At 44.4% G+C, this 24,773-nt stretch overlaps 2 long non-coding RNA genes across 4 annotated transcripts in view; both read right to left on the reverse strand.

The window, feature by feature from the left end:
• Window positions 1-24,773, reverse strand: part of LOC308589144 — a 165,243-nt gene that overhangs the window by 12,333 nt on the left and 128,137 nt on the right. The gene's annotated exons all lie outside the window — the stretch shown is intronic.
• LOC308589140 lies at window positions 539-15,443 on the reverse strand. 3 transcript variants are annotated; one of them, XR_014009083.1, is made up of 5 exons: window positions 15,315-15,443; window positions 11,429-12,243; window positions 10,104-10,202; window positions 7,009-7,128; window positions 539-656 (listed from the first exon to the last, which is right to left on the reverse strand). It is a non-coding gene; the product is annotated as an uncharacterized lncRNA (long non-coding RNA). The 3 variants fall into 3 exon arrangements; XR_014009084.1 differs by having other exon boundaries at window positions 10,011-10,202; XR_014009085.1 differs by lacking the exon at window positions 539-656 and adding an exon at window positions 2,150-2,309 and having other exon boundaries at window positions 10,011-10,202.

A 24,773-nucleotide genomic window follows, 5' to 3' on the forward strand; every position in this document is an offset into this window, starting at 1 on the left:
AAACATTCCTGTTTTTTACCCAGGCATTTGGAGTACAACTCCAGGATCACAGGATGGAATAATACTTTTTATTGCAATCAATGCCTTTAAAATGCTTTAAACTGTAACTGCTCTTCGTTGTTCTTAACTTTCATTGTTTTTGTAATGTTTTAGCTGTTCTAGAATGTTTTCGTTTTAAAATTGTTGGACTGTTTGCTGCCCTGAGCTCCTTCGGGAAGCACAGCAAGATTAATCATAATAATAATAAGCTAAGTCAAACCCTCACAGAAAAGGTGGGCCTTAATCAGGGATTTGAAGTACAGTGGTACCTCAGGTTACATATGCTTCAGGTTACACACTCCGCTAACCCAGAAATAGTAGCTCAGGTTAAGAACTTTGCTTCAGGATGAGAACAGAAATCGCACAGCGGTGGCGCGGCAGCAGCGGGAGGCCCCATTAGCTAAAGTGGTGCTTCAGGTTAAGAACAGTTTCAGGTTAAGAACGGACCTCCGGAACGAATTAAGTACGTAACCAGAGGTACCACTGTACAAGAGAGGTGTTGTCAGATCTCCTAAAACATTTTGCTTAGTGCTCTTGAAATATTTTTCAGTGCTCTTTCTTCTTTCTGTAACATTTGCCATTCTCCTGCTACTGGCTGAAACAGCTTTGTTTGATGCCTGCAATAATTTTGGTATCTATTATATGACCTGAATTGAAGGGATAGTTGGTTTAAATTTCAGAAGTAAGCACAAGTAACTTCAAAAGTAATTGATTTTCATAGGGGAGGGAATTATTGGGTAACTCCAATAGAAGCTTCTGAGAAGGTCAGTTTTGCATGGCAGAGTTCTGTAAATTGTTACAGATGCATTGTTGCACTTTGAAATTCTGGAACAAATAGCTTGCTTTGAAAAATGTGGGGGAAACAGAGAACAGAACAAATTAAATTACTCACAGCACAGAAGACACCAGGAAGAATGGCAGATGGTGTCAAATTAACTTCTTATGGACCAATTCAGAGATGAATGTTAACAGAAAACCAGAATGGCTACATGGATTAGTGGTGACCGGGCAACAATATAACCCAAAAATGTTTGCCATGATAGCTGAGGTCTCATGGATCACAGTGGACGAATTAGGAACATAGGAAGCTGCTTTATACCAAGTCAGACCATTGGCCTATCTAGTTCAGTATTGCCTACACTGACTGGCAGCTGCTCTCCAGGGTTTCAGGTTGAGGATACCTGGAGATGCTGAGGATTGAACCAGGGACTTTCTGCATACAAAGGAGATGCTCTACCACTAAGTACGGACCTTTCTGCACTAAAAACAAACCAGTTTAAAAGTGGTTGCTCTTGGCATGTGATCCTAGGAATGCTATAGTGTTTGTTACTAGGGTAATTACTAGGGTAACCAATGGGTCTTAACCCCTCAGTGAGTTAGGGACTTCCCCTGCATGTGAAGATAGTCTCTGGACGATAGAGCGGGCAAGACCAATAGTGGGTCCAACAGCCAATAAGACAGTGTCTACACGTGCTGTAGAGGGAAGTGAGGGGCAGATGGAGCTCGCTCACCTGGAAAGGTAGCCATCTAGGAGAAGGAAACTCTGATCCTAAACCTCTGCTGCCTTGCAAGATGTCTTCCAGAGAAGAAAAGGCTAAGGGGTAAACCCTACACAAATCTGGAGCCCCTAAGACAATTGGATGGCACCTTGTATCCCTCCTTCCAGCAGCTCCTGCAGCCAAGCTGGTTTCAAACATATTGCTCTGCTTTCCTTTGAACCAAATCTGCAACAGCAGTCTTGTTGTCTAGGCAGCCCAGGACCACCATACATGCTGCCCAGGTTTGCATCCCAGGAAAGTCACTTTGGTGCAGCTAACACAGTGGTTCGATTTCGCTCCTGGAGGTGCACTCCATTGTCTCTCAGGACAGACAGATGCTAACAAGTGTTACTAGTGTTATAGGCAAAAATGACAGGGAAATATTTTGAATGGGGACTTAATTTAAACTGAGTGCGGTAGAGATACTGAAGAGTGTTACAGGCTAGCAAGCGTTAGTGCTGGCCTCTCATCTTTTTGTGAGCTAAGAGGAAATTGTTTTGTCTCAATTTTCCAATATTTCTCAGGGCTAATGGTACGATACCTTACAGCAGCAGTGGATAACACTTGGTCAGTCTGAGGGCTGCATTTCCCAGTGGGAGCCTTCTGGGGGCTGCATGTAAGGAGTGGGTGGGGTAGATGCAAAAGTGAGCATGGCAATGAGATGTTCCTCTTGCCTTTGGACAGTAGGATTCATTCCCTTCCATTTGCCTGGGCAAATAGAAATGCCTTAACCTGGTGGAGGAAAAATGGTAATGTCAGCCGTTATGTCCTGTCTCTTTGGGGAGGCCATTTAGACTGGGGGAGCCACTGCAGAAAAGTTTCTCTCCTGTTGGAGATACACAACATACCTCCATTAAGGAAGGATTTCCTGTTTCCCTGGACCGGGGGTCGGCAACCTGCGGCTCCAGAGCCGCATGCGGCTCTTTAAAGCCTTTGCTGTGGCTCCGGGGCGGAGGCGCGAGGGAAGGAGGCGAGGGGCGGGGGCGAGGGGAGGGCGCGAGGGAAGGAGGCGAGGGGCGGGGTCGAGGGGAGGGCGCGAGGGGCGAGGGGCGGGGGCGAGGGAAGGAGGCGAGGGGCGGGGGCGAGGGGAGGGCGCGAGGGAAGGAGGCGAGGGGCGGGGTCGAGGGGAGGGCGCGAGGGAAGGAGGCGAGGGGCGGGGGCGAGGGGAGGGCGCGAGGGAAGGGCGCGAGGGGAGGGCGCGAGGGAAGGAGGCGAGGGGCGGGCGCGAGGGGAGGGCGCGAGGGGAGGGCGCAAGGGGAGGAGGCGGAGGAGTTAGTTGCCTGAAGCCACTGTTCAAAACTGGTCACTGTTTTGAAGGGGAGTGAAGAACACACACTCAAAAAAAGGTAACTTGTTAATTTAATGTTTATTATGTTTACTGATTTGTGCTTTGTTACTGTTTGAGGTGGGGTTTTTTTCTTGGGAGGCTGGGCGGCGCGAAGAGAGGGAGGCTTGTGGTAGCGTCGGGGCTTGTCTCTAGCAAAGTAAGTCCTCGCTATTTGGTCACATGCGCAGCATTCTCCTTGTTGGGGTTTAGGTGGCTTCGGAGCTCCAACACTTGCTTTGCCGGCTGCTTTCAAAAGCGTCGGAATCAGCTGTGCTGTTGCTGGGTAACCGGATCGTCCCAGCAGCCATCTTATCTGCCCATGTGGTCTTCTGAGGCGGCCGCCATCTTACTATAGGAAATTCCACATGGGAGTTAGTTGCCTGAAGCCCCTTTTTAGTTGCGGCCTTTTTAAACTTAAGCAGGGGCAAGTTTGGTGAATAGCTAACACTTTCCTTGGGGAACGTTATGCAACAGCTTATTGCTGGTCTTTGTCGTCCCGCCTTTGTAAGCAGGCTGCATTGAAAGAGGGCATATACACTGGTCACTGTTTTGAAGGGGAGTGAAGAACACACACTCAAAAAAAGGTAACTTGTTAATTTAATGTTTATAGAAGGAGGAGTAATTCTGAGGGGTCAAACAAAGAAATAATAAAAAGTGTCAAAAAAGGTATTTTTATAATGACGAATGCCTCATTATATATTATTTACATCAGGCACTGATTATGATTTATGGTACACTGGGGCCCTGATTAATTTTCTATGGCATTTTGGGGCATTGGTTATTGGGCATAGCAAGTTGCGGTCGCGTGGAATTTGTGCTTTGTGACCGTTTGAAGTGGGGTTTTTTTCTTGGGAGGCTGGGCGGCGCGAAGAGAGGGATTATTTTTATAATGACGAGGATGACATTGGGCCCTCATTATTAATTATTATTTACATCAGGCACTGATTATGATTTATGGTTCACTGGGGCCCTGGTTAATTTTCTTTGGCATTTTGTGGCATTGATTATGCAGTCGCGGTTGCGTGGAATTCGACGTGGAGTTAGTTGCCTGAAGCCCCTTTTTAGTTGCTTGAAGCACCTTTTTAAACTTAAGGAGGGGAAGGTTTGGTGAAAGTTTGGTGAATTGCTGCCAAGGAGTGTGGTGGAGTCTCCTTCTTTGGAGGTCTTTAAGCAGAGGCTTGACAACCATATCTCAGGAGTGCTCTGATGGTGTTTCCTGCTTGGCAGGGGGTTGGACTCGATGGCCCTTGTGGTCTCTTCCACATATGTATGTGAGCAGGTCTTCTCCAACATGAACTATATTAAAAACAAACACCGATCACGCCTCACAGATGACAGCTTGCAAGCCTGTGTGAAAATGAAGGTGACGTCTTACAGCCCTGATGTGCAGACACTGAGCACTGAGGTTCAGGAGCAAAAGTCCCATTAACCTGGTTACCTGGTTGTAAATTAAATATTTTAATTGGCTATTAATTTGTCCTTTTTTCTTGAGATTGACAGCTGACTGCACGATCCTGTATATATAGCATTAAGGCCAGAAACAATATATGCGGTGTTATATTTGTTTTAAATGTTGCAATGTTATTGCGGCTCCCAGTTGTTGTTGTTTTTTCGGAAACGGGTCCAAGTGGCTCTTTTTGTCTTAAAGGTTGCAGACCCCTGCCCTGGACCTTTGTGTGAGCCTCTTGACATACTGAGTTCTGCTGATTCTGATGGCTGCATTGTGCATGGTTATTATTTATTATTTTGCAGTTTTTATTGGTGGCTTAATTGTCTTGGCCATTTTTGCTGTAGCCCACTCTCAGATTACTTCTGTGATGAAGAGCAGGCAATAAATATCCTAAATAAATAAGGAAGGTATTCAGGAAAGGACTTCAGCTTGGAAGGATGATGGTCCTTCTATCTGAGGGGCTGTTTGGTCCAAGCCCAGCTTAAAGATTAAGAATTGTTACGAAGAGAAAGCAGAAGGGACCTTGAAGCTGCCTATCCACCATTACCTTCTGGATATTGCGAGATGTATTGTTTTTCTGTTTTCTAGTAATTATTTCTACATTTGCAGATATACATGTAAATTAGCATATGGAATTTTTTGGGAAACACCTGCCCTCTTTTGTCCTCTCTTTTGGTGATGCATGTCCCCTTTCTGGCCACTCTAGCCTCAAGTGAAAAGCTTAAGATTTGGGGAGGCTGATACGTGAAATCAATGCAGCAACCATGTGGGTGGGTGGGTGGTAATCACACGGGTCTTTCCTAGCCATCTTTTTCTTCTGCAAGGTTTAATATTTAGAACCATAGCTCCATGGTTGAGCATCTGCTTTACACACAGAAAGTCTCAGGTTCAATCCCCGGTATTTCCAGGTAGGCTTGAGAGAGTAAGTCCTTCCTCAAATCCTGGAGAGCCTCTGTCAATCAGTGCTAGTCAACACTGAGCTAGAAGAACCCAATTATTTGCCTTTGAATCAGCCAGTTTCCTATGTTGCTGTGTTCATTTGTACCCAATGTTCAGGGCCAATCTAAGGTTTCTTTTATTGTCTCATCTGCACATGAAATCACACCATTTTCTTTCTCTCTCTAAATAATGTTACTTGCATTGACCCCTTTGGGTCTGATGAACTATAAATCTAAATAATGCCTGAGATGATGACCAAGGCATTTTTGCGGTACCAGGGAAGTCAAGGACATCTCATTATCCAGGCCTTCCTTCCCTTCCCTTCTACTTCCTTCAGCTTTTGATTAACCTGCAGGTTGTGTAAACAGATCAGAGACTGAAGTGAGTTAAGGGGCCTATTATCTCAGGATAATGAACCGTGTAAATATGTGTTCGGGTGAGAGCCTATGTTGAATCAAGACATAGATTTTATCCATTTTCTGCCACTTGTAGCCAACAGAAACACCACAGCCCAATTAACAGAGATGTAGCCAATTTGCTTGCATCTGAGATGATTAATCATCTTTTGCAGCAACATCACAGCTTACATGTAGTGGTTTGTTCCTCTGTCAAATGATACACCACTGATTCAGATAGATGGAGAGAAGGGTGTTTCTCCAGATCAGGGGATTTCAAGCTTAGGTTCTGTGATGAAACAATCAGTCAAGGTGAGCAAGCTGCCCCGAATATAGCTTTTTTACCAATAATGATCTTTTTCTGCGATCTGCAATTTCAGAGAAACGTTCTGTAACATAGGAGCCAGCTCTTAAGGGCTGAGGTCCCTTTGCCCCCCTCCCCATAAAATATTTGAGGGGGCCAGGCTTGTGCAGAGTTGGTGGGCATTGCCATTCAAATGGTGTGCATGTGCCACATCTTGTGATCGATTATGCGGGGTGGGGCTTACCTGGGTCTGCTCAATATTTCACTCAAGTTGGCACCCCTGTTCTGCGACATATTTATTTGGTGGCCTTTGCCAGTAGCAAGGCCCAGCAGGTCACATTGAGCTTCATAAATTGCCCTGGAAAAGTAGTGGGTCAATATCTACCATAAACTGTGATGTGCTCAAAAGGAATAGTTAGTCCCCCTGAACTGTGATATCCCATGGAAACTTATCCAGAGTTCCTCAGTGTTCAGTGAAGGCTCTGGAAAGTTTACTTATCAAGGCAAGAATATTTACTTTTGATCTCATGAAAACCCCTGCTGTTATACCCTTTAGATAGTTAGTTAGAGTAACAGGCCAGGACATGGGAGACTGGGGTTCAAATCTCTTCAGGCATAGGCAAACTAGGACCTACAGATGTTTAGAGACTATAATTCCCATCACCCCTGACTACTGATCCTGTTAGCTTGGGATGATGGGAGTTGTAGTCCCAAAATGTCTGGAGGGCCGAGTTTGCCTGTGCCTGCTCTACTGGGCCATGAAGCTCACTGGCTGACCATGGGCCAGTCACTGTCTCTCATTCTATCCTACCTCACAGGGTTGTTGTGAGGCTAAAAAGGGAAGAGGGAGAATTATGTGTATGCTACCTTAAGCTCCTTGGAGGAAAGGTGGGGTATGTATGTAATAATAAATAAATAAATAAATTTTGGTGATAGTGAACAACAACAACAACAACAACAACAACAACAACAACAACAACAACAGGCAATCTTTTCTTTAAAAACAACAGACCTACCGTTACTCATCTTCCCCTCTTAGTGGGGTACATTCTACCTTCTCTTTATCATCTAAAAGTTCCATGGTAGCTGCATGGTAGGAGTTGCTGTGCTGGAGGCAGCCCAAGATATTTTGGTGGCTGAGAAAATCCAAATAGAGTAACAGTGGTATATTAATAAATAACAATCCCCAGTTTTCAGTCCTTGAATGACACCCTGTCAAATTGTTGCCCAGTCCTACTTAATATGCCTCGGCTGATATAAAAGGCAGGATGCTCCCCCATTCAAATCACTATCCACACACCCAACCAGCTAAAAGTGTTCTTGTTGTGGCTACATCTTCTGAGTCATCATCTCAACCCTTCACATCTGACAGTGAGTACCCAAATGAAGAGGCCATGCTCCTGGTGTCTTTCTGGATTGCTGCCAAAGTGTTCCCGAACTCAAGCTGTAAATTCACAGATAAATAATAAAGGCCACAGTTTTAATGGGCAAAACTACACGTGACCATTATTCATGTTTTCTGTGGTTGGTTGGTTGTTTAAGTGTGCTTAACCTGGCAGCATTTATTTTGAAGAAAAATAGGATCCAATTCAGAATCTGCTCCTCATCTGAATCAGGGCCCAGCATAGTACTGGTTTTCTTGCCCCTGTTTAGTATAAATAGCTCTACAAAGTGCTGTTTTACTGCAAACAGCACTTTCCGGGGCAAAGAGCAGCCAGTGGGCTATTCTGAGTGCAGGACCCCAATTAGACCTGGGAGCTTTTGGATTGGGATCCATGCAGATTAATAGCCCCACCCCACTAATAAACACCACCAGGTTAAGTTAAGCACACATACCGCTTTTTAAGTGTGAGTAATTGACACAGGTAAAGGTAAAGAGATCCTAAAAACTGGGCATTTGATGCTGCAATTGTTATTTGTACCACTAGAGGTCAGAAGAAAACACAGCCAGAAAAAAAGAATTGCATGCAAATGACACAGGAAGCATCACATCAAAACTGCACTTTCCGGGCAGCTTATGTTCCCAATTAACAAGACAGCATGTTTCAATTTTTCAAAAATAATTTTACGTTTCCGTTGCCTAGCAACCAGGAAGCACATTTTTAAAATAAAGCATATGCCAAGATTTTCCATTGTACTTTATTCTAGTTCACAAGAATACAACTTCGCAAGGGGGTGGGGAGAGAGTAGTATGTTAATTATGTCTTTGTCAAGATGCAACACTCTAGTTAAGAGCCTTATACTTTGAGACTACAGGTGCTTCAAACCAACAGATAAAAAAACCCCCAGATAAAACTATGTAAATTTTCACTGCACTTTTCCTCCCAGTTGGCAAACCAGATCTTCCACCCTCTGTTTTGCAAGTCAGTTGGCACAAGAAGTGATAAAACTAGCATTCAGTCCATTTCCAGATGCCCATGTACTGTGGCTTCACTTTTGGTTTCCATTCAAGATGCTGACATTTCCTTCTGGTTGATTTTATGTGGGATGGCGGCTCCTTTATTTAGCGATGCCCTATCTTGGGGTTTTGTCCTTAGGAATACCCAATCCCTTCTCTTATGAAGTTGCATCAGCAGCATAAACTATACAGTGGTACCTCGGGTTAAGTACTTAATTCGTTCCGGAGGTCCATTCTTAACCTGAAACACTTCTTAACCTGAAGCAACACTTTAGCTAGTGGGGCCTCTTGCAGCTGCCGCGCCGCCGGAGCACGATTTCTGTTCTCATCCTGAAGCAAAGTTCTTAACCCGAGGTACTATTTCTAGGTTAGCGGAGTCTGTAACCTGAAGCATGTGTAACAAGTATATTCTACTTTTTGTACCTCCACACGTTTTCCCTGGTGCCCTTCAGCTGTTTAGTAACTAATCCAGCAATCAGCACCATTCATCACCACACTGAAAGAGTAGGAAGACTTGAGTGTAAAAGAAGAATTAAAGGGTGTATTAGGCAAAGTCAGCTGTGTTGGTTCATGGTAAAAAAGGTAAAGGTACCCCTGCCCGTACGGGCCAGTCTTGACAGACTCTAGGGTTGTGCGCTCATCTCACTCTATAGGCTGGGAGCCAGCGCTGTCCGCAGACACTTCCGGGTCACGTGGCCAGCGTGACAAGCTGCATCTGGCGAGCCAGCACAGCACACGGAACGGCGTTTACCTTCCTGCTAGTAAGCGGTCCCTATTTATCTACTTGCACCAGGGGGTGCTTTCGAAATGCTAGGTTGGCAGGCGCTGGGACCGAGCAACGGGAGCGCACCCCGCCACGGGGATTCAAACCGCCAACCTGACGATCGGCAAGTCCTAGGCGCTGAGGTTTTACCCACGGCGCCACCCGCGTCCCTGGTTCATGGAAAGTAAATCCAAAATCCACTGTCAGGCCATTAGGACAAACCAAAACATTGCAAACTTTGACCTTGGTTTGCACATCATGGTAGCCAAGGTTTTTCCTATGGTTACAGGTTGTGGTTAAGGAGAGTTCTTAACTATGATCCTGTTGAAATTTTGGCTTCGCTGCATTGCCACACTGTGCTAAAAGGATCAGGGAGAAGCAAAGTGGGTGTGAAATCATTTCTGGGAGCCAACACTTTGTCCTGCAATAAACTGTAGTTTGGTTTTCTGTGACATCCAAATGAAACCTATGAAGCTTTTAACTTCTCCAGAACCTGCCTACCTCCCAAGTGGAGCCAAAACTATTTAAGTCTTTTATCTCCTCCCATACGCCATCTTAAGACTGTAGTGTAGACTCCATGACTTTGACATTAAGGCCATATTCAATGCCATACATTTAAAGCACTATGATATAGTCATGACTTCCCACAAAGAATTCTGGGAGCTGTGGTTTGTTAAGGGTGCTGAGAGGAGTTAGAAGGCTCCCATTCTTCTCAGTAGTTTAACTCCTCCTCCTAGGGAACCCTAACTTGTCTACCCCTGCTTTGTTTTTACATCTAGCCTGAGGGAAAGTTCTGGAAAAATTCAAAAGCTTTCTTGCTAATTTGGGATATTTTGGTTGGTCTAAGAGATATTCACCTGACTGTGGATATTGGATCTTTATCATCTGTAGACACTGTAAAGATTTGTAGCATGCACCCAAGGCTTTTAATTAAAAGGATCTGTAGGTACCATCAATATAACATGGTGGTAACAGTATCTCAGACTGAAAACTGCATTTCAGACTTCTTTCAGAGAAAAGCCCACACTTCAGGATTTCAGGCAGCTTTTCTGAAAGAAATTGAACAGTATTTTTAAATTTCTGTTGCATTTTCCATTCATTCTTATTGCTTGGTGCGGTGAAATTGTAGTGCTTGATAGGATGTGAATGGCATTTGTTTTCGTCACAGTGCATCAGAAAAGAAATGTGTCCTGACTCCCTTCAATATGTCACCTCAAAACCATTTGGCAAGAAGGGAGAGAGATTTTCTGAAAACAACAGTGGCTTCCTTTTTTCTTTTTCTTTTTGCAACTGAATATATTTGCAGCTGAGTATTAACCTACAGCCATTACTCATCACCACTGAATGCAAGTTGATCTTGCACAAACAATTAACATGGCACATTGCAACAAATGGAAAGGAATTAAAAATTAAGCTGCACACCACAGACTACAAACTCTGTTACTAAACCAGAGGGCAGTTTAAAACAACGAAAAACAAAACCCCGAACTGCTGTATTGGCTACTAATGTACAGAGCAATCCTAACTATAGGAAGCCAGTGGAAATTAATGTCAAGTTAAGTAAAGCCAGTATAAGCTTTGCACTCCCCTAGATTTTCCTTTGGCATAAGTTCTCCCATTTAAATCCCCTTTCAGGAGTGGGGCTGCTGCCAGCTGAGTCTGCCTGAGCCTGGCAGAGGGACAACAAAAAGCTTTTAATATACTGTACAATTTGACTTACATGACCCTTACTGCTAGTGTAAGTTCCGCCAGGTAACCAGATCACATAGAATCATAGAATTGTGGAGCTGGAAGGAACCCCAAGGTGGACAGAATGGGACGCTTCATGCTGGCAGATGGCAGAGACAAGCACTGGCCAGCAGGGCTGGGCAGAGGGCCACCTTTGCCTAGTCCAACCCCCCTACCCAGCCCAGTGCAAAGGTTGGCCTAGATTGCAGTCGCAGCATGTGCAGCTGCAACCACTGCATAATGCGTCCCAGTTTAGCCCTGCTTTTCCTCCCTTTGTTGTCAGCCCTGTGTTTGAATGTTATATTGTAAGCTCCTTGGGGCAGAGCCCTGTCCTCTTATCCTCTGCAAAATGTCATGACTACAGATGGCGCTATGTAAATAATTAGAATTGTAGCTAAGGCACTAACAGCTGCTGAAGTCAGGGCATCTTGAGAATATAGGCTTCCTCGCAGTTCCTAGGCAAGGCATTTTTTTTTGGCATTAATCTGGGGTGAAACTGCTTAAAAAATATCCCTTTGTATTTGAAAGGGGAGGAAAAATGACTCACTGGGTTGGAATTGTTCACTTCTCAATGCTGGCATGGAGGAGGTCCATCTAGAACAGCTCTTTTTTGTTGCAAGTATTTTCCTCCTATGAAGATAATAAACCTTGACATTCAAGTCAATTTGTCCCCTTCTGAGACAAGGCTCTGATGCTGGCAAATAGAGACACACACTGGCACGTAGCCTTATTAGTATCGATGGGATTTTTTGTAATGTAACGGGTTTAGAAGGGGCCAGTGTGTGTCAGCTACCGAATGCTCAAAGCAGGGTTGGGTGTGCTATATCAAAAGTCCAATTTCAAGAATGACACATCCTTCAAGAAACTGTCCCAAACCATCTCTATAGTTATGTTGTATCATCTCAGTCTCCATGTTTTCCTCCATGATGGTAGAGTACGCACAGTGCATGTTGAAGGACTAGATGGACAAATAGTCTAGCCTAGTATAAGATCACTTCCTAGATTCCCACCAATGACTTCATTCTCCTTTCTGAGCAATTTCCACGCAGGCTGATGTCATTGTTGAAAGTCATTAGAAATTATTGCCATGCTCTTGGATTCAGTGGAGATGTCCAGCTACCAATGACTCCAAGAGACTCTGTAGGGAGGGGGCAGTAAGGTTTGGAACAGCACTGGCAGAGTTTAGTTTAGAAAACCCTTCCAACTTCCTTTCCCCAATGCTTTATTTATCTGGGGCTGCGGGGTAAGTTAGGCTGAGAACCAGTGGCTGCACAGGTTCACACAGTGAGCTTCATGGCTAAGGTTGGTGGTACAAAGTGTGGGATATTGCTCTAGTGGAAAAGCTGGCTGGTGTGAGTAGGACTGGGAGAAAAATGAAAGTAAAATATATGTTAGAAGGTAATATCCACTTACTGTGTATGCAACAAAGTAGGTTGATTTTGTGGGGTGCTGGAGGCGGCGGGCTGCAGCTTAGAAGGCCACCTCTAGCTTTGAGCCCAGTGCCTCATCCCTCCTTGCAAATGTGCTTAGCTTAGGTGTTTTTTGTGTTGTTGTTTTTTGAAGAAAGTGTTTCTGGCACTTATCCTGAGTAATGGGAACCAATGTTTCAGTGCAAAGCATTAGATGAGACTGCTGCAGAGGAGGATCAATATTCACAATGAAGATTGCAGGTTTCACAGATCGAAACACATTCTGTTTTCCTGAGAATCAATAACTATATCAGCTACCAGTGGCTTTCCAAAGTACCTTTCTTTTATGCAAGGTGGTGCCACCACAAATGCAATTAAGTACAAACATTTATAAATGCGCACTAAACAGCATATCTTCATCCTGGTTGGAATTGCAGTATATTCAGTGAATTTAACTGCCCTGATCTGTAGGTCCTTGAGACATCTGTAAAACTAAAGCTAGGACAAATGGATCTGCATAGTAATAGTGAGAGAATAGCATCTGATGTCAGTATAAAACACTATTTTCCTTCCTAAAGTAGCATACCAGCATGTCTAACACACAGGGCAACAGGTATTATTATTATTATTATTATTATTATTATTATTATTAGATATAAAGATAAAGGGACCCCTGACCATTAGGTCCAGTTGTGGCCGACTCTGGGGTTGCAGCGCTCATCTCACTTTATTGGCCGAGGGAGCCGGCGTACAGCTTCCGGGTCATGTGGCCAGCATGATGAAGCCACTTCTGGAAAACCAGAGCTGCACACGGAAATGCCGTTTACCTTCCCGCCGGAGCAGTACCTATTTATCTACTTGCACTTTGACGTGCTTTTGAACTGCTAGGTGGGCAGGAGCAGGGACTGAGCAACGGGAGCTCACCCCGTCACGGGGATTCGAACTGCCAGCCTTCTGATCTGCAAGTCCTAGGCTCTGTTGTTTAACCCACAGCGCCACCTGCGTCCCATTATTAGATATACATAAAACTTAATGTCAAGAGAGGCTTGAATGCCCCATCCTCACTTTGATATTTAAAAATCAGCATAAGCAGCCAGTAAGAGTTAAAAGACAGCATATTGGAGCCAGTGGCTGGGCGGGCCAGGATGTGGAAGAAAGGAAGCCTTCATGTACTGAGCCCAGAGCACTGACCCATCGAGCTCAGCATTGCCTATCAACAGAATCATGGAAGTATAGAGTGGGAAGGGACCACGAGGATCTTCTAGTCCAACTCCCTGCAATGCTGGTATATTTTGCCCAGTGTGGAACTCGAACCCACAACCCTGAGATTAAGAGTCCAATGCTGTACTGACTGAGCTGACTGGAAGCAGCTAGCCAGAGTCTCAGGCCGAGGTCTTTCCCAGTTCTGCCAGAAAATACATATTAATTAGAAATACCAGGGGTTTCATGCATGCAAAGCATTTCATATATTTTTAAATTACATTTGTATTCTACTTTTCCTCCAAGGAGCTCAAAGCGTTGTATGCCATTCTCCCCGCCACCCTATTTTATCCTCATAATAACAACGCTGTGGGGATGGTTAGGCTGTGATGCGGTGGCTGGCCCAAGGCCACCCAGTGAGCTCCATAGCTGAGTAGGGTTTTGAACCCTGGTGTCCCAGGAACCTAGTTCAATACACTTTAACTGTTACCCCACAGTGGCTCTCAAAGCATGCCTTGAACCCTTCTCCCAAATTGCAGCTGGGAATTGGCTAAGAACATCTGTGGTCATGCTGTTTCCAAGTAACATAGGTGCCAACTCCCTGGGGTCCTCAAGCACCCACAAAATTCCCTATGAAGGGGTCGGGCACCCACAAATTTCAGTGCCAGGGCCATGCATGCTGCACCCATGGTCACAGGGCCAAGCTGGCACTCCTGCCAAGTAATTTAAAGCCATCTGAATTTCTGTATTGGAGGAGGGAGAGTGCAGGGGTGGCAGAAAGTGGTGGGTAGGTGGGCTCACTTGTAGGTAGCCTCCAAACGCAGGTGGCGCACTGGTTTAAACCACAGAGCCTCTTGGGCTTGCCGATTGGAAGGTTGGCAGTTTGAATCCGTACAACGGGGTGAGCTCCCATTGCTGTGTCCCAGCTCCTGCCATCCTAGCAGTTTAAAAGCATACCAGTGCAAGTAGATAAATAGGTACCGCTGCGGCTGTAAGGTCAATTGCGTTTCCGTGCACTCTGGCACTCGTCATGGTGTCCCGTTGCGCTAGTAGCGGTTTAGTCATGCTGGCCACATGACACGGAAAGCTATCAAATGCCAGCTCCCTCGGCCTGAAGCGAGATGAGCAGCACAGAATTGAGTGCCGCATCCCATAGTTGCCTTTGACTGGACTTAACCGTCTAGGGGTCCTTTGCCTTTACCTTTAAAAGGTAAAGGGACCCCTGACCATTAGGTCCAGTCGTGACCGACTCTGGGGTTGCAGCGCTCATCTCGCTTTATTGGCTGAGGAAGCCGGCGTTTGTCCGAAGACAGCTTCCGGGTCATGTGGCCAGCATGGCTAAGCTGCTTCTGGCAAACCAGAGCAGCGCACGGAAATGCCATTTACCTTCCCGCCGGAGCGGTACCTATTTATCTACTTGCACTTTGAGGTGCTTTCGAACTGCTAGGTTGGCAGGAGCAGGGACCGAGCAAAGGGAGCTCACCCCATCGCGGGGATTCGAACCGCCGACCTTCTGATCAACAAGTCCTAGGCTCTGTGGTTTAACCCACAGCACCACCCGCATCCCTACTCTGGCACTCGTCACGGTGTCCCGTTGCGCTAGTAGCAGTTTAGTCATGCTGGCCACATGACCCGGAAAGCTATCTGTGGACAAATGCCAGCTCCCTCGGCCTGAAGCGAGATGAGCACCACAGAGATGAATGCCGCACCCCATAGTTGCCTTTGACTGGACTTAACCATCCAGGGGTCCTTTGCCTTTACCTTTGCCTTTACCTACCCCTAAAAGAATGCAAGGCCTTACACCCCAAAATGAAGTCTCCTCACTCCTGGAAGAGAAGATGTATCCCATCATGACTTATGAAAGCACTTAATGTTGCAATTGTGCTCAAAGCTCTTTGGAGAGCTGCATTGTGCTATTATGATGGTTGAACAATACAAACCTCTGAGATCACCGAAAGTCCTGCAGCTCTCACTTGTTGATTCTCTTCTGTGACTCTGGTAGAGAAACCTGGGGCCACATTAGTGGCCTGGTCAGGCCAGCTTGGCAGGCTTATCACAGGAAGTAATAAAAATAGCAAGCGCTTTACTAGAAGCACAATAGGGTGACTGGCAAGTTTTATAACTGGTTCTTCTACATTTGTTAGGGGGAGAAATAAATCCCTGGTTTCTCTGGGACTTTTCAGTTTGTAAATAAAGCTCTTACATGTTAAGGGAGAGAATGAAGTGTGCTGCTGGTGGTTGGGCAGACTTTATCATTGAATGGCTGTCTCTCCAAGCAGGGTTCATGGACTCAATAATTCCACTTCCAAAAGGGATGCATTCTCCTGACAAGCATTTATTGTGAGTCCTATTCTGTATGAATGGTAAGATTTGAAGACTGCAGTGGGGAAGAGAGTAGGCTGCAATGGAAGAATCCTAGAATCAGAGAACTGCAGAGTTGGAAGGGACCCTGAGGGTCATCTAGGTCAACTTCCTGCAATGCAGGGCTCAAGGTTTCACCCCTGCCCAATTTACTTCTCTTGCTTTTTAAAATTAGGAACATGAGAAGTTACTTTACACCAAGCCAGGCCAATTGTCCATCTTGTGTTAAGCTCTCTGACTGGCAGCTCCTCTCAGCCAGAGTTCTTTTGTATGACCCTCTGACTAAACACCAGGAAGGACTTTCTGACAGGTGGATGACCACCAATCAGGGATGCTTTGGTTTCGATTCCCTTGTGGTGCCTTCCAACTCTATGATTCTTGGGATACCAAAGATTGCATTGGGGGAGTTCTGCATGCAGAGCATTTGTTCCATCACTGAGTTGTGGTTCAATTCTCCCCATACTCCACCTCTTTACATTTTATATCCCATCCTCTTCTGTCTCCGCAACTGTTCCTGTATAAGGTTGCCAAATGTAGATTTCAAAAATTCTGGTTCCTGTCAGGTCAAGGGGCCGTGGACATTGTTAGCAGGACCCACACGTCGGGTCTTTTCAGTGCAGCTGGGCATATCACAAAACAGATTTCTGTGGAGAAGTCAGCCACCCACTGTCTTAAAATTGCTCTGAGACATACCGTATTTTTCGCTCTATAACACGCACCTGACCATAACACGCACATCGTTTTTAGAGGAGGAAAACAAGGGAAAAAACATTCTGAATGAAACAGTGGATGTATCATTTTTGTGCTTCATGCTGTGGCCACAGACATGTGATCTGATGGTGAATTTGGGGTGACCCAATGCAAAAATCCTGAGGATCCATATGGATCTATGCTTTGTAACCACATTTTAAGTGGGGAGCGAAGGAAAAACAAAGAAGGGACATGAGAGGGGTGTGCAGAGAAGCAGCTGGCTAAGAATGCAGGAGAGGGATTTAACGGGAGGGAGGAAAGAAAGGCAAAAGTTTCTCCCCACCCAAGCCAGCCATCTCTCTCTCTCTCTCTCTCTCTCTCTCTCTCTCTCTCTCTCTCCCTCCCCCTCTCTCTCCCTCCCGCCCCCTCTCTCTCCCTCCCCCCCCTCTCCCTCTCCCCCAGCAGCACCGGAGCACAGAGAGGAATTAGAAGGAACGACACTCTGCTTTCCCCTCTGCTTGCCTGGAGGGGAGGGGCTTTCCCTGCTCTTTGTTCCGTTTCAGCAAACACAGCAAGGAAACAGAGGAGGGTGGGCAGTAAGACCCTGAGGCAGAATGCAGGAAAGCAGCCGCTTCCTCTTTTCTGGTTTCCCTTCTCCATGAAGCCGATTAGATTTTTGCCTGATTTTTCGGCTCCAGGGACCACACATTCGCTCAATAACACGCACAGACATTTCCCCTTCCTTTTTAGGAGAAAAAATCTGCGTGTTATAGAGGGGGAAATACGGTACATAGAAATTAGCACCTGCAGTGTTTAAGCAAATATTGCCATGAGCCAATGCCCCAAGGCCTTTAAGTACTTAGCACCAGTGGAACTGGTGGATTGGACTCCACAGATAGTAGAGGTAATAGTAAAAGCTACCTGTTTTCTCCTGTGGCAGTGCTGGTAGGTGCAGCTGGCTGAAGATTAGGGTTCAGTTGCCCATGCAGCAGTGAAGCTCACCAGGTAACCTTGGGCCAATTCCTGTCTTTAGGTGTGACCTAGCTCACAGGATAAGAGGGGGAGGGCAACATAAGGCAGGATATCAGTGGAATATAAACGGAGGGATATAAATGGAATAATAAACCGGCGGAGACCCACCAAAAACCACAGGCGGGAGAAGCCTGTGGACGTGGGATTCGGCTGGCACCTTTTGCGCCTCCCCTACTTGCGGGGAAACCCGGTTTCGGGGATCCGGAGCGACGTGGGGTGAGTGGCGCGGTGCTTCGAATCGACTGCTCTTTTCACAAAGCGAAGCCGCATTGCTGTTGCCGGAGAGCGCTGACTTTTTCCTGTGGACAATTGGACTTTAAACAACTACCCGTGAGTAGAACGGAAAATTGGATTATGAAACATCTTAATTTGGCACCAAAGCGGGAAGGTCTAAACAGGAAGTCCGCCTTCCGCTTTTGTAAATAGATTGAAGCAGAGACATTGCAAGCTAAAGTCTGGAAAGTCGTTTGTAAAGGACTAAATTTCCATCAGCTAAAACTACCAAACCCCCCTTGGAAGTAGGAGAAGAGGGGGGAAATTTTAGACTGTTTAAACCTGCAGGAGAGAGAGTAAAGAAAGACAAATTTCCACCGTCTTGAACCTGGGAACGGGGTGTCAGAGACAGACGCTTTGGGGAAGTTCATTGACTGTGAATAAAACGTTCTTTGACAGATAGTTAAAAAAGAGAAACATATTGATTCCAATGTTTCCTTTTGCATTTAAAAGGAACAAAATATCTGAAAAACGAAAGGAATTTTGTTGCTGGATCTGCTTTTAAAAAGACAGATACAAACAGAAATTGTTTCCTCTAGAGGGAGCTTGTGAAACTGTTGCTGGAGTCGATCTGGGAAATTCTACAGCTGTAGAGATTAAGATCGTGAGAACCAGACATTGACCTTGAACAAGAATGTAATGCCCTGAAAGAAAATATTATGAAAATGATTTATAGGTGGTACATGACCCCAGTCAAGCTTGCAAAAATATATCATTTGCCAGACAATAAGTGTTGGAAATGTAGAGAAACTGAAGGAACATTCTTTCACCTTTGGTGGACGTGCCCGAAGGTTAGGGCTTTCTGGGAAATGATCTATAACGAGTTGAAAAAGGTATTTAAGTATACCTTCCCTAAGAAACCAGAGGCCTTCCTTTTGGGCATTGTTGGCCAGAGGGTGTTAAAGAAGGACCGAACTTTCTTTATGTATGCAACAACAGCAGCAAGAATACTTATCGCAAAACATTGGAAGACCCAAGATTTGCCCACTCTGGAAGAATGGCAGATGCAACTGATAGACTACATGGAATTGGCAGAAATGACTGGCAGAATCCGAGACCTGGGAGAGGAGACAGTGGAAGAGGACTGGAAAAAGTTTAAGGACTATCTACAAAAATATTGTAAACTGTATGAATGTTAAGAAGATGCAGGTCAGAAAACAACATGGCATCAGCAACTTAGTTGAAAGAAATATGAGAATAAGTGATGTTTAAGAACAAAGATGAAATTTGGATTAATATTATGTCTAAATTAATTATCTAAGTATTTGATAAAAACATCTAAAGCTGGAGACATAATATTTGAAAATTACAAAATAAGAGCTGAAATAAGGTGATAAATTGCTGCTTATAACTTTATAACTGGGAATGCAGGAAAGGGAGATGTGAGGAAGTCCGAAAGGTTATGGAAATATGGTTTTTGGACACTTGATTTTGTTGTATTTTTTCTATTCTGTGTTAATTTTTTTTTGCTTTTTTCTTTCTCTCTTTGTTTGTTTTATCTTGGTGATGGTATTCTATGTGTTTGGTGATTTATTGTTAAAAACCTTAATAAATATCTTTAAAAAAAAAAGAACAAGAATGTGCCTAGAAGAAGCCTTAGTGCTTGCTTTTTGCAAGACAAGCACTTTACTGGAACAGCTACATGAGAAGATGGATCTGATGACTGTTGCAGTTAGCAATTTTGGACAAACAGTGAATACCTATATAGAAACCACTCAGGAACCAACCCAGGAATTTGCTTTGACAGGGCAAGTTGTGCAGAAGACAAAGGAGGAGGTTGTTGCTGAACCTCAAGTAATAGAAATGGAGAGAGCCGCGGCCTTGCAGGAACATAAGTTGTTTCTGACAACTGAACCTGGAGAAATCCAGATTTGGAGAGATGGAGTACTGCTTGGTTTGGAGATGGGAAGTTGGATAGATCCCCCTATGCAGGGATGTTTTGACCTTTGGGATCTGGTTTCGGGCCAGGGGGAGTTTGGAGTTGTGGGGGCCCTTAACCTTGGAGGGACTTTGAAACATGCCTTCAAATATTTTTTGGATTTCAGTGCTGACTATGGAGAATGGGCTGACCAGTTGAGAAGGGATAAAGACATTGTCAAGTTGGAGTCTCCCCGAGATCTACCCCTCAGTGAGAAAGGAAGGAAATTAAGAATAAGATCAGCAGAAGACAAAGTAAAGTGCAGGTATAAACAGGAAGAAGACCTGCAGAAGGGACATGGAAAAGACTTAAGAGCCTCGGATAGAAGGTCACCAGGTTGATGGACTATATGAAAAAGGCGAAAGATTTATACGATCTGAAGAGAAACCAGGTTGATGGACTATATGGAAGGGATAGAAAGGACTGACAAAACCCAAGACCAGGAAGAAGAGACGATGGATGAAGATTGGAAGAAAGTTTAAAAATTCATTTAGAGAATTATTGTAAAAGTAATGAGTGTTAGAAAAAATGTTGGAATGAAACTATTTGGCTTTAGTAGAAATGCTAAAAGGAATTATGTATAAATAAGTTTTAAGTTTAAGCTTTAGGGCTTTTTATGGTAAGATAAGGTTAAAATAAGGTAATTTAACGACAGAATATAGTGAAAGATGGAAAGGATTTGCTGAGATAATTAATAACTAGAATACAAAGAAGGGAGGTGCGAGGAGGTCAATGAAACAAGTTAACGAAAGATAAAGATTTGGGAATATTGGATTTGTTTTTAATTTTTTGTTTGTTTTTGGTTTGGATGTATTATGTGTTTTTTTGTGTTTTTTGTTTTTTCTTTTTATTGACCTATATTGTTTAATTCCTTTTTTGTCTATCTTTTTCCTTTTCCTTTTTTTTCTCTGTAATTTTAAATTCTCAATAAATATCATTATATATATATATATATATATATATATATATATATATATATGGAATAATAAACCAACCAAACAAATGTTTTTACAAAACATGCACAATGCCCATTTGGGTGGCATCCATGTTGTAAATATAACATGTGCTCTAGCAACTGAAACATAGGCAAGCACATCAATGTCTATAACTCGTCCTGTTGGCTCACCAGTGACTGAACTGAGCTGCAGTCTGTGTTAGGGTTAGTTCAGTACCAGAGAATATGCATTGCATGGATATATGCTGAAGGCGCAAGTTTAACCCCTGAAGTCTTCCGCTTATAAAAGGATCCCATTGAAGGAGCTCTGCCTAACATTTTGGGGAACCCAGAAGGGTCGTAGCTCAGAGTACAGCCTGCAGAGGATTCCAGGTTCAATCTCTGGTATCTCCAGATTGGGCTGACCGGAGAGCGACTACCAGTTAATGTCAGCAATTCTGAGCTAGATGCATCAAAGGTTTGAATCAGTATAAGGCAGTTTCCTGTGTTCCTGTATTTCCTATGTTCAGACTTTTCCTAGCCACTGCCTGTCCAAGTGGCCACTTACTTGCAAAATGGACCAAAAGGCATGGTGGTGGTTGTTTTTTATGTTCAGATCAATCACTCTCCAAATACTCTCAGCCAGTGTGAGAAAGCTGTGACCTGCCTTGCACAGAGGAGCATGATTACGTAAGCCCAAACCAGACAGAGGGCACTATCTTTTGTTTTGGAACAGAGGGGTGCAAATGGGACCAGAAGCAACCCAGGGAGGAGTTAATTAAAGGAGGGGGGAAGAGTAAGGGGGTCCCATCTTATTTGTTTGGGGAAGCTATTAACTCTTCCGCTGTAGCAGTCTTGGAGGTGTTTGCTGTGATGGGATCATAGCCCGCCCTCCTCAATCATCCCCCTCCCATGGGGTTTGGGTGGGGAATCACAGATGTCAGGAAAACTCATTTGGCGGCATTAATCAAAATGGATTAGATTGAGCGGCATCAAGGCTACCCTGTTAGCACAGCATCAAAGAGATGTCCTCTCTGCCCCAGTGGCCTGCATTGTCCACTGCTTTGAAATTCTGGAGCCATCCAAACATTTACTGAAGGGGCAGGGTTGCTGCGTTGTGGCTAAAAGCTCACTGGAGCCTAATCCCTCATGCACTTCTGTCTCCTCTGTTTACAGTATAACTGGGTTAAGTAATCTGGTGCATTGGGGTGTTGGTGGCTGGAAGAGTTCAGAGCCCCAATTAAGATCCCAGCCAGCTTGTCCGTTCCAACTGTTTCGTGATGGCTGGACTGCCACAGAGCCAGTTCGTGCTGGAATGAACAAATACGCTCCCACATTTGTGACATTGGTACAATGTTTCTAAAGCCAGAAGGTTTTATTGGCTGTTGCTTGAAGAAGTGCCTTTCTTTTTCCCTCTGCCCAGGAAGGAAAACAGATTGGGATTAGATTTTTGAAACAGGCCTGGTTCCCGCACCCCACTGTTGAACAGTGGGGGGCAGCGGCGTTAAAGTACCACAGATGTTTATTTGGAAACGTGTTCTGGGGAGAATATAAAATTATGCAGTAGATATGACATTGCAGTGGGTGCTGTATTTTTATTTTAAATGCCACAAATGAATTTATGCATTGAGTAAATACAATCACCAGCTACCATATGTGTGACATTTCTCAAATGAAAGTAAGGCAGATATACATTAATATATCTGTGGCTTATGGCAATTGTCTTTCCTAGAAGACAATGAGCGTCATTGACTTGTGAGGCAGGTGGGTGAAGGGTTTGCCAACAAAAATAAGCTCGGAAGTGGGGCTGGGGGGCAGGACCTGACACTTCAATGGACACCAGTACTCACAGCATCAGGGATGGGGGGATATGTTATGCCCCTTCCACAAGAGTGTTTGGGTTACAGTCCATTTGCTTTCTGCCATAGAAATCGATGCAAGCACCATGGACAGGCAGGGTGCTTGCAAAGTGTTCCTCAGGGTTCAATATGCATGGGATTTATTCAGTGCAATTCCTTTTGGTTTTCTTCCCTAGACAACATCTTCCATTGACCCTGAGAGAGCTCTCCAGCTATTCATGCATTTTCTAAATTGTCCCTCATGATCACAAAGGGACATAGTGATAGCACTCAGGGATATTTATTGGCTGTGTTGACCTTTTAACACTGTGACAAACAACACTCATTCATTGAGGGGAGTGAAAACAGGCTGTTTTCTAGTTTTCAAAAAAATGCAATTCAGCTATCTGACTGCCTTCTTCACATGGGGCCACAGACACGGACTCTCTGTCTCTCACTCACTCTCACTCACACATTCTACACCCCCCCAAAAAAAAGTGCTTGGAAAAGTTCACCTGATTTTTAGATATAGCAGCGTGATTACGCAAGAACATCCTGATGGAAATGACAGCATTTGTGGTGCTTATGGAGATTATCAGTGGCTACTAGCCACAATGGCTATGTATCTACCTCCACTACTGGAGGCAATATGCCTCTGAATTCCAATTGCTGTTGGACTCAGATCCTTTTTGTGGGCTTCCCATAGGCGTCTGGTTGTGGGAACAAGGATCCATTGGCCTGATCCAGCAAGCTCTTCTTATGTTCTGTGTGACAGCTAATTCAGGTAAACTCTCTAGATTCTTGCAGGCTAAATAGTTGTGTAGAAACTGGGGCTTCTCTCCCAATCCTAGCATCCAAGACAGAGCCATAGCTATGGGGGAGGGCTGGCCAGGATTTTTGTCCCGGGTGAAGCCTCCAGAGGGGCACCATTGAGGTTCCCATCCTGTGTGTGTGTGTACGCAAATGTGTGGGGTGTGTGTGTGTGCCAAACTGGGTCTTTGATCTGGGTGAAATAAAGCCCAGTTTCGCCCCTGTCTAAGAGAATCTGCAGGGAAGGAGGTAGCTTTTGAGATATTTGAGGCCTAAGTCATTCAGGGCTTTAAATACCAATGTGAGCAACTTGAATTGGGTCTGGAAATGAACTGGCAACTCATAGAATCATAGTATCTTAGAGCTGGAATGGACCCCAGGATCATCTTGTCCACCTCCTGTAATGTAGGCATCTCAGCTAAAGCATCCATGACAGATGGCCCTCCAACCAATGCTTAAAAACCTCCAACGAAGGAGAGTCCACTCCATAATTAAAGAGGAGGCTCCAGTAATGCATAATTAGCCTAAACCTACCTTACAGGGTTGTTGTGAGGATGAAATCGGGAGGAGAACCATCTGCACCACCTTGAGATCCTTGGAAGATAAAGGTAGCATAGACATGTAATTAATAAATAAATAAATAAAAATAATGCAGGGGAAGGGTGTAAGAATAAAGGTGTTGCACACATCCTATTTTCATCTTCTAAAGTTTGGAAGACATGATTCTAAAGTTTGGAAGACATGTCCTCAGAAGTATTTAAAAAAAAAATCCCTGGTGGTCAGATTTGAGAAACTCTGCTTTATATAGGTTGCTGTGCTTTGTTGACAGTCCCTTTAGAACATGCTCAGCAGTTTGAAAGACAAACAAACAAACCTTCCCTCTTATACAAACGATGTTTGTTAGCTTTGGTACCTGAGGCAGATTAAGTTTGGAATCTGTGTCCATGTTGTTTCAAACACATCCCAAAACATCCCACAGTTAATTGCTCAGGAAACTGCTGAAGAATGGTGTGGGAACTTGTGGCGGGGGAGATAACTTAATTTGAAACATTTAAGTGTCTCGGAGAATAGAATCTCTTATTTTGAGCTTTCAGTTTTTATTAGTTTCCAAATAACAGACTGCAAACCAGGACACAGAATGTTGTACTGGAGAGAATTAATTGTGTTCTGCCAGTGGTGTACCAGCAACTAGCATAATGGAACTGTTACAGTCACTTAACCGTGATGGAGTTCATCTTGTCCTTTGGACTATGGCAGAGGTATATTATTATTATTATTATTATTATTATTATTATTATTATTATTATTATTATTATTATTAATTTCACCTGCCTTTCAACCCAAGTTCCCAGAGCAGGTAACAACAATTTCAGATACAATATTAAAAAGAGTCTAAACCCCCAACCACTCAGAAAACTAGGAATAGA

Source organism: Podarcis bocagei (assembly GCF_964188305.1).
Source record: "Podarcis bocagei genome assembly, chromosome: 6".
NCBI lineage: Eukaryota > Metazoa > Chordata > Lepidosauria > Squamata > Lacertidae > Podarcis > Podarcis bocagei.